The sequence below is a fragment of the Saccostrea cucullata genome, unplaced genomic scaffold (genome assembly GCF_032062105.1).
Source record: "Saccostrea cucullata isolate Sc308-1 unplaced genomic scaffold, CSIRO_AGI_Scuc_v1 ctg17734, whole genome shotgun sequence".
Taxonomy (NCBI): Eukaryota; Metazoa; Mollusca; class Bivalvia; order Ostreida; family Ostreidae; genus Saccostrea; species Saccostrea cuccullata.
In genome coordinates, this window is record NW_026929979.1 from 1 (window position 1) to 10,916 (window position 10,916).

General features: G+C 32.0%; 1 non-coding gene across 1 annotated transcript; it reads right to left on the bottom strand.

The window, feature by feature from the left end:
• Window positions 1–1,268: 1,268 nt before the first annotated feature.
• On the bottom strand, window positions 1,269–1,341 carry Trnar-ucg (transfer RNA arginine (anticodon UCG)). The gene has a single exon. It is a non-coding gene; the product is annotated as a tRNA-Arg (tRNA).
• Between the last annotated feature and the right edge of the window lie 9,575 nt (window positions 1,342–10,916).

The window sequence follows — 10,916 nt, forward strand, 5'->3', positions numbered from 1 at the left end:
GTTTTGTTCATTTTCCCAGGAATTGAGTTACCTCTGATCTATCACTTTTACATAGTTCGACTGTATTCTCACGCACTGAGTTAGCCATGATCTATCAAAATTTCATACAATTTTATCTGACCAATGAAAAAGGAGCACGTGATTCGAAAAGTATAGCGCGCTTCATTTCTTAAACTTTGGATGACGGTTGTGATACCGGTATGCTATTGCAATTCTCGATGGAAACAGGAAATTATGAAGGAAAAGTCTTTATGTCTTATGTCACTTAATTTTTACACTCGTAAAAATACTAAATGGGCAATTTAAACGTTCAGGGAATACCGCACGGGAAAATGGACACTTTTGATCGAGATGTACGACGATTCTCCAAATTACTGGATGTGTCGATTTGTGTTGGAATTAATAGAACAAGGCGCCTTGGAATATTTACCCCATTTCCGGTACATGTAGTTCATTAATTGAGTGTGTTTTGTTACCCTTCAAGTTTATGAGAGTGAAAAACATTAATTTCTAAACCCGCTGTGTGAATTTCATTTTGGATTTAAAAATCGACGTGCAAAATTTTTTTTTTTATTTTAGGGAAGGTAGTTCTTCACAATGACTTTGTATTTACTTTTCCCCTAATTATTCGGTGTAAAGTCATGGGTCATTTATTAGAATTGTTTCATCATCACCCTGGCGTGCTCTATCTTGATACATGTAGATCACGGTTGTTAGATCACAGTTAGCCATGATGTATCAAAATAAAAACACAGCGATCTTCAAAGGAAAATCACCGCAACGATGATACAAGATATGTTATAAATATATAATGACTTAAATTAATTTACGAATGTCTGAATTCTGACCAAAAAAGGAAGAACATACAAATTCAAGTGCTGGATCTCTGCCATGTTATAATGCCGGTGTTCTATCACGATATGTGTGAATGCAAAAAAAATGTGTCTTTGCAACAGTAATTCATGTATTCAAAACAATTCATATAACCGGAAAATCAATCCATTTCGTTTCTATATCTTATGCAAGCCCATCTTGAGGAACAGTGCAACTTTTTATATAATCTTAAATTAATTTTAAATATGTTGAAAAATGAAAAACAATTGAAACCTACTCAAAACCATGAAAACAAAATATAATATATATTAAAGCGATTTTTAATGTTTGATAATAATTTTCAAAAAATATTTTATCAAGGCAATGTAAAAAACAAAAACGCCTCAATTCCACATGTGCACATTCTAACACAAACTCGATAAAAAAAGTTAAATCGACCACGACGAGACTCGAACTCGCAATCTTCCGATCCGAAGTCGGACGCCTTATCCATTAGGCCACGCGGTCATATATTACTCATGCCAGTGTACTGTACAAATAATTAATACAGGAAATTATGAAATAGGTTATATTCCACATTTTTTTATATTAATAAAGAAATTATGGAATAGAGTATTACATATTTTCTTATATTTCTGATGGTTTAAATACTAGTTTAATATTACTAAATAATAAAGCTTCTTATAAGCTCTCGGGGCGCAATCGATACCCATGAGAATTCTTATAGATTGTTGGAAGACCTTGTCTTCAAAACCCACATAGAAATCGCCAATAAGAAACTCGAACATCCTTTTCATATAAACTTCAGAGCACTTTGTTGTGTGAACAATCAGAATGTTTTAACAAAATAATTTTGCAAATAACCAATGACAAGGTATAATTTGTCGAGTTTCATTTTTTTGAAAAAGCAGCTGTCAATGATGTCAAAAAGTTAAAAAGGTCCAAAGGACCAAAAAGGACCAAAGCAAAAGGGAAGGATTGTCATGTAAAGTCTTAAGTCTTTATGTTGATTTTGGTAAAATTTTGTGATTTCAGATTTTCGAAAAGTTCTTTGGAAGTTTTAAACATCCACATCTGATTTACGCCATTTCTCAAATTTATGGTTGCACAGTGCTTCTGAAGTTTCTCCTTCTCTACTGTTAATACTTTAGTGAGGAGTAAAGGTATGAAGAAAGATGCATGGTAGAATATTTACTGGAACCCGCGTTGTATCTTTGTTTGTATGAATTTTTATTAAGCTTCGGAATCGAATAGAGATATGGTAATTCAAAAATTCATTTTGGTACGATACATTTTTGAAGAATGTTCTCCTTAAAATGGGTGCTATGGGAATAAGTTGAATTAACATTTGTAGAATTAAATTCCAGTTCCTCTAAAATAAAATTTATATAAAAAGGCCTCCAAGACAATGTTGTTACCTACTTTGTCAGCAGGGACCAGCACATACTTATCATGTATTCTATCTAAATTAAGTCTTTTTTCACTTCAAAATTATTTAACACATAAGGACAGCTGGTTTTCATTTTGCCCCTCAATCGCTTAATGGGAAATTTTAACATACAACTGATACATTTAATCCATTCTGATAACCTGTCTTCTTATGCATGCCTGGCCCATTGTCTGGCGTAATCTTCCTCAGAATCCTTAATATTCATGGAATTATTACGCAATTTAAAAGATCGGGGTTCACTAAATTTCAACTTTTTTTACCTCCTCCTCCCCTTTCAAAATGCTTTTTGTTTAAAAAGTTACTAGAAGTGTTAATAATTTGAAAAGAGTAAGACATAACCGATTGTTGATTTTTTAAATTAAAATTAAAGTGAATATTTGTCCTTGAGTAAAAAGCATGAGTATCATATACTCTTTTCATGCTAAACCCTATGCTAATGCACTGATGTTGTTTCTCATATTCTTATCAGACTATTTAAAGACGAAAAATGACACTCAATAAGCATAATTTATATTTGTCTTGAATATGAGGACATCGATTATTTGCGTGATAATTATATCAACCTTGGGTATGTTTCATTAATAACCAATATTAATGTTGTCTCTATATGAAATAAAGTTATAAGTAGATTTATTGTACGTATAGCAATGACTTGTTTTCCAGTATGTTCGGTATTTTCTGTTCGAGACACGTGTTCGGTAACAGCTGATTGCACGTGTGCAACAGACAAAATGCCGCATTGCCACATGGGTGTTTGCTATTGTCATCAAATGGGTGGTCACGAATGTCACCATCCAGAAGATTGTACGTGCGATTCCAATCTCACTCCTTCATGTGATCACCATCTGTGTCATTGTCTATCCAACCCCTCCTCCACTGTCCCTTAAAGGTAAACTTCAGACATTTGGCATGACTTTCAGGAGATATTAGTATTTATAATATTATTATTTGTTCAAAAAGCACATCAAATAATTTTTAAATGTCTAATTTTTTTTTTAGATAATTTTGAAGAATTTCCGGAAAACAGTACTTGATGCTACGTTTGTTTTCTTTTGCTGCTGTTTATTTATTTATTAAGGACAATAAAAGGTACATAAAAATCATGTTCCAATATTCTTCTTCTATTTCGAGTACCCTTTATTTCACCGATTTAAACAGAGCACACGGTGTATCTTATTTGAATTCTCCCAAGTTTTAACAGAAACATTTTTTTCTTTCAAATGAATTAGATTCATAACGGTTTCCAGTATATGTTATACCAAGTCTCTTTCTTTATTCCTCACTAAAATATTTACAGTAGTGAAGGATAAACTTCAAGAAATTTGAACGTCTACCATATCTATATTGGATTCCGAAACTTCATAAAAATCCTTACAAACAAAGATACAAAGCGGGTTCCAGTAAATGTTCAACCAAGCCCTTTTTCTTTACTCCTCACTAAGATATCAATAGTAGTGAAGGATAAACTTCAAGAATACTGTGCAACAATATATTCGAATGGTTGTGTAAATCAGATGTGAATACTTAAAAATTCCAAGGAACTTCTGGAAGAATTGAAATCATAAGTTTTACCAAAATCAACAGCATTAAACTTATGACTTTTCAAAATTTTGATACAATCAACAGCATAAAAAATTGTTACTTTTTAATTTTATATACAACCATCCCCGAATTTCTAGTCCAGGCTTTTTGTTATCATTGACAGCTGCTTTTACAATAAAAAGGAATTCGTAAATATACTTACCTTGTCATTGGTCATTTGCAAAATTATTTTGTTAAAAACATTCTGAGTGTACACGCAAGTACTCTGAAGTTGACATCAAAATGATGCTTGAGTTTCTGATTGTCGATATCTATGGGGGTTTTTTTTTTTTGGTTTTTTTGGGTTTTTTTTTTTTGTTTTTTGTTTTTTGAAACCGGGTCTTCCAACAATCACTATTAAACAATTTCCCACGATAAATTAAAGTACAGGCTTTGATATCATTGAAAGCTGGTTTTTTTTTTCATAAATGGAACTTGTAAATTCACTTACCATGTCCATTGTCATTTCCAAATTATTTTGTTAAAAATATTTTATTGTACACGCAGATACTCTGAAGTTGATAATTAAAAGATGCTTGTGTTTCTTATTGACAATATCTATGTGGTTTTTGGAGACCAGGTCTTCCAACAATCTATTGGAATTTCCATGGGTACCAATTGCACCCCGTTATTTAAGCAGACCTATATTTGTATTCACATTAAGCAGAATTTGTCCAAAATCTAAAACGTTACAAGAAAACACTTGCAGTGGCCTTCAATTTGACATTTAGATGATCGACAATATATCCCGGCGAGCTTAAAATAAAAGATACTTAAAAGTCTGACAAATCTCTTTCATATTTATATATTTTACTTGAAAAAAAAAACGTTAATGGTAATTAATGGTAATCCAACGACCAACCTTTGTGATCAACCCGATTACTTTAACTTCTCAATCGTCAACTTTCCTTACTTATGCAGCAATATAACTTCATCAGCTGCATTTCTCAGTTGAAACGATACGCGAGAGCATTTTCTATGTATGAACAGTTTCTAAAACGACTTTAGCTTAAACAAGTTGATGAAGCAAGAATATCAGCAGTCTCATTCAAAGTCATCTTTTCGCAAGTTCTATGGTCGATACAATGACCTTGTCAACGGATTTTTCCATTTTTTCCGAACATGACAAGGAGTACGCGGCGGATGTGACCGGTCGGCAAGGGGTGTTCACTCCTCCATGTCACTTGATCCCCCTCTGATGTTTTGGAGGTCCATGTTTGCTCCGCTCCTGTTTTGTAATGTATGATCTAAGGACTGTTGAACTCAAAACTGTTCATTATCTTCACATATTTCATCCTACTTGCAAACTTTTTCATGAGTATCGAACAAGTTGAGTAGGAGATATAAAACTGTATGTAGGCGATCAATAAAAAAAAATGTTACATATGACATTTCTGAGATCATGATAGCTTTTTCCTAGAAATTAGATACCAACATTGATGACTTTGTAAGTGTGTTTGTTTCTTAATATTTTTCTCAACCGTAGGTTCGAGTCATAATTAACTGCAAGTTAAAAAAAAAACAACTAGTGTTATTTCGAAGAAGTATGATATGAAGGTTAATCAAACATTAGGATAAAAAGACTTTCGAAAATATCATTTTCTGGTTCATCTTCAATAGAAGAATATTGAAGTATCTCTATACGATGTTTCTTACAATAAAATATAATTTTTGATATCAATTTTATACCGATTGTTTTCTAATGAATAGCTATATTATAGGTAAAGGATAGCAGTAATTAGATAATGTTCTGTGTACCTGATCAGAACATTCAAGGTGGACACAGGTGCCTGAAGTTTTTATATTTTCTCAAATTTTCAGTTAAATATCATGACATATGTTGCTGAAACATTTGACACAATCCAATGATAAGTGGAATCAGATGTGAAAAGGTGGAACGAATAAAACGTTTTAATATTAGATTTAACTTTTCTATAAGAACTTTAAAAATCATTACTTTTTAAGATTGAAAACTGGGTTGCTCTGCCTTGTATGTCCCTTACCTATTAATAAATGTATATGCATGTACTGCAAAATAGATGAGGGGTCAAGAGGGGATGCTTATTCTTCCGTAGCACCTGATCCCACCTCTGATGTTTTCTGGGGTTTGTGTTTGCCCTGCTCTCAATTTGTATTGTTTTAATGGCGCTTTATTGCTATGATGTCGATTTTATCCTTATTTCGTGATTCGAAAGTCAGGTTCATTCAAAGAATTCAATATTTCTTTGAAAATGAAAAAAAAAGTAAATCATAGGTCTTGTACAATTAAAGCTTATTTGCATACTTCATTCATAAAAGAACTTTTGGGTGTATAAGGTGTTTTGTTGAAGTTGTAAATGTGCAATTATTTTAAAATTATAGCAAAATAAGAATATTTATAATCTTTATGATATCTCAGAAAAATGTAAGCAACATCAAACAAAATGGTTCTTTAAAATAAATAATAGTTCTAAATCTTTTATCAATCTCCTTCAGATTAAAACTAACTTATTTACTGAGTACCTTTGTACCCATGATTAATTTGAATGAAACGTGAAGGACAGCATGTTCTCAAGGCTAGACTTATCTCTACTAGTACGTGCATGGCTGTTTTATTCCTCTGAGTTCATTGTACTTTATTACACGTAACCATGAGGAACTTTCTTGCTTTCTGGTTTCTCTGTATTTCGTTGGGTAAGTTAAAAAATCTTGTCTTGCCATCATATGATGGGATTCTTCCACAAAACCATATTATTATGATGACCGGAAGAAAGAAAAATAGTAAAATCCCATTTGCCCTTTAAATGTAATTTTCAGTGGGAGCACTGTCAAAGGACACTTGTGTGACAGATGCTGACTGCACATGCGCCACTCATCTGATTCCCCACTGCCACCAGGGAAAGTGTCACTGTCACCATAGTACTCACGAGTGTAACCACCCGTATGACTGCACGTGCGAGCCTGATCATCATGCCACGTGCGACCATCACCTCTGTCACTGTCATCCACACGTGCAGTAAATGTGCGACCCGCTAAAATTAAAATTTCCAATTCTTTTAATATTTTTTAAACTGAAATAAGAATTTAATATCTTTTAAATTGATTAATATATTTGTCTTATCTAACAAAGAAATACCGATACTAGCATGTTTTTTTTCTTACAGATGTAATGCATGAATATTTTTTTCTAGAATGAAAGTACTACAGAAATTCGGAATGGAAGAATTAAATGACTGAAGAAAATGTTACATATTATCATGACAAAAAAAACATACAAATAAATTATAATTTTTTTATTTAAAATATTCGAACCTTTTTTTTAATTTTACTGGCACTTTCTTAAAAGTCATTATTACAATATACATATCATAATGTTCTTTTGGATCAGAGATGCTTATATAATACATTTTTGTAAAATGCCAACCGAAATGGTAATAATACGAAAAGTATCTGTTCATATTAATCATGTAGTTGAGTCTTTATTTCGTAAACTTAATGTTGATAATTATTTAAGACTGAACATTTAAGATTCCCATATGTATTATGCAGTATTTTTTTTTACTTCCATTTTTATTTTAATTTCAAAGGAATAGATTCTCCAAAACTTTATGAAATATATGGGGATAACGGACAGCATTCAAACTCAAAAGTCTTTTAAAAATACAAATTTAGAGTAGAGCAATAACGGATCTCCAAGCTATCAGAGGTGGGAGCAGGTGCCATGGAAGAGCGAGCCTCCCTTGTCACACCCACTGTGCGCTCCTTGTCAAGATCAAGAAATAACGGGAAAATCCGTCGACGATTTTGCGTGTAAACAATGACATAACAATTAGCATGAAAAACGTCAGAGAGCATTTTACTTAAGGATTGTTGACAAGATCATTTTATTAATCATAGAACTTGCAAAATTATGAATTTAAACGAGAATGTTGATATTCTTGTCTCATCAATTTCTTTGTCAATAACTTACGTCGAGATCCTTTTAGAAATTGTTCGTAGACCATGCTCCTGTGTATCGAAGCAACTGAGAGATATAAACCCTGTATGCAAGTGATGAGAGTATATTGCTGCATAAGTAAGGAAAGTTGACAATTGAAAAGTTAAAGTCGTTGCGTTTATCATAAAGCTTGATTGTTAGATTATCATTAACGTCTTTTCAAGTTAAATATTCAAATATTAAACAAGTCTATCAGATTCTGTGGTATCTTTTATTCAAAGGGCACCGGAATATTTCTTATAGACATCAGGACGTAAATAACCATTGTTTATTTACCGTCGATATATCTAAATGTTTAGTTGAAAGCCACAGCAAGCAAGTGTTTTCTTTTTTTTTCCACGTAGAAGATTTTGGAAAATTATGCTTCAAATGAATACAAAAATAGGTCTGCTAATAACGGAATGCATTTGGTACCCATGTGAATTCCAGTAGATTGTTGGAAGACCTGGTCTCCAAAAGCAACATAGATATTGTCAATCAGAAACTCAATCATCTTTTTAATATTAACTTGAGAACTTGAGTGTACAATCAGAATATTTCTTAACAAAAATTATGCTGAAGTGACCAATGACAGGTAAGAGAACTTATCAATTCCATCTTTATTGTAAAAGTAGCTGTCAATGATATCAAAAGCCTTAACTTAAATTTATCGTTGGAAATGGTTGTATATAAAGTTTTAAAAAACGTAAGTTTTTATGTTGTTGATTTTAATAAAATTTTGTGATTTCAATTTTTCGGAAAGTTGTAATAACGCAATTATATTTCATATTTTTGGAAACTTTTCATCAATACGAGGGTTGTTCGAAAAGTTCGTGGACAATGTCAGCCATTATACTGCTTTCAAGAAGTTTTAAAAGAAAGGCACATTATCATAGTAAAGTTATTTTTTGTGTTGATGTATAAAGTTTCATTTCATTCGATTTAATAGAAATCAATTTACTTCATTTTAAATTCAACACGATTTGTAACCGCGGACAACAGCAATGTAACGTCAAAACATGGCGTCAAGAATCTCTTTAAAATACAATCCCTATAGAACTGGCTGCAATAGACCTAACGGATTTAAATGGAAAGTTGACAATAACTGATATAAGAAAAATTACATTCAACGTTTTCATATAATACACGTATATTTCATTCGAATTCTTTTTATTTTTTAACAAAGTTTTAAATTGATAATGTTGCCCAATTATTAATTTAATTCTAAATCAGTTCCTGCGATTTTACTTTTAAAAAATCATGTGTGCATTTTAAGAGGGTTGCTTGAAAAGTTCGTGGACTCCTAACTTAACTTTTTTTTTTATTTAGCGTCATTTGCTATCCAGATTTGGTAGAAATATTTTAACAAAAAATCCAAATGATTTCTATTCAAAATTTAAAAATTATTATGATGTATGTCGAACCTATCCAGAATTAAAAACTGCAAAAATCGGATCGCGGAGCAGGTCAAGATTTTGGAATTCACAAACAACACATAAATAAATATGACAATGTCTGCAGTCAAATTCTCTGCAAAATGGAGCTAAAAAACGGGGGGAAAATCTTTGACTTTTGAATTTAAAAATTGTTATAATGATTCATATTCCAAATTATGACTTAATAGTTTGCTTCCTTGAAAAGAAATGAATTGAAAGTGACAAAAATGATGACGTTGTTGAACGTCACAGCAGAATCATAAAAGGACGACTTAATTGACTGTCTGTCCACTTTTGTAAATCCGTTTTAAACGTCGGTTAACGTTAGATGTGTATTGCAGCTGACCGACTTTAGCGTTGGAGAGAAGCGATCTCGGCTACTTCCTTTGATGTGGCGAGAATGTGACGTAATGCTTAAACTTCTCGACCTGCAAAGCGTCAGCACGTCACAAACAGTGTCCATGTCTTTTTTTTTTCGGAAACGTGGACCATTTCATTTTTTAAAAACATGGAATTCATTAACTTTGGTATGTTAAAATTATGATTTAAAAATTTTTCATTTCAATAAATTTAATAATTTAATTTATCCCACCTCTGATGTTTTCTGGGGTTTGCTCTCAATTTGTATTGTTTTAATGGAGCTTTATTGCTATGTTGTTGATTTTATCCATATTTCGTGATTTGAAAGACATTAGTCATGTTCATTCAAAGAATTCAATATTTCTTTGAAAGAAAAGTAAATCATAGGTCTTGTACAATAAAAGCTTATTTGCATACTTCATTCATAAGAGAACTTTTGGGTGTACTGGGTGTTTTGTTGAATTTGTAAATGTGATATTATCTAAAATTATAGAAAAGTAAGAATTGTTATAATCTTTATGATATCTCAGCAAAAAATTTGCAACATCAAGCAAAACGGTTCTGTAAGATAAATAATAGTTCTTTTAAATCTGTTATCAATCTCCTTCAGATTAAAACTAACGTATTTACTGAGTACCTTTGTACCCATGATTAATTTGAATGAAACGTGAAGGACAGCATGAGAATGTCCTCAAGACTAAGCTTCGAAAATATGTTTATCTTATCTCTACTGGTACGTGCACAGCTGTTTTATTCCTTTGAGTCCATTATACTTTATTACACTACATTGGTATTGTAATGCAAGAATATTTTCTAAACACGTTGATGAAACAGGAATATCAGCAGTTTTGTTTAAAGTCATCATTTCGTGAGTTCTTTGGTCGATACAATGACCTTGTCAGCAAATACAATTTATCACTGAGTGAAATGACTGACGTTTTTCATACAAATTGTTAGTCCATAATTTATACACTGAATTGACGACGGATTTTTCCGTAATTTCCCGATCATGACAAGGAGCACACGGCGGGTGTGACCGGTCAGATGCTCACTCCTCCATGGCACCTGATCCCACCTCTGAAGTTTTAGAGGTCCGTGTTTGCTTTTCTCCTATTTTGTATTGTTCTATGGACTTTGATATTGAATACTGTTCGTTATCTCCATATCCTTCATTCTGTATAAGTAAAGAAGGTATAAGTTCATCATAACGCTTGGTTATTAGCTAATCATTAATGTCTTTTTTAAGTAAAATTTCCAAATACATATTCTGTCAGATTCAGTGGTATCTTTTATTGAAAGG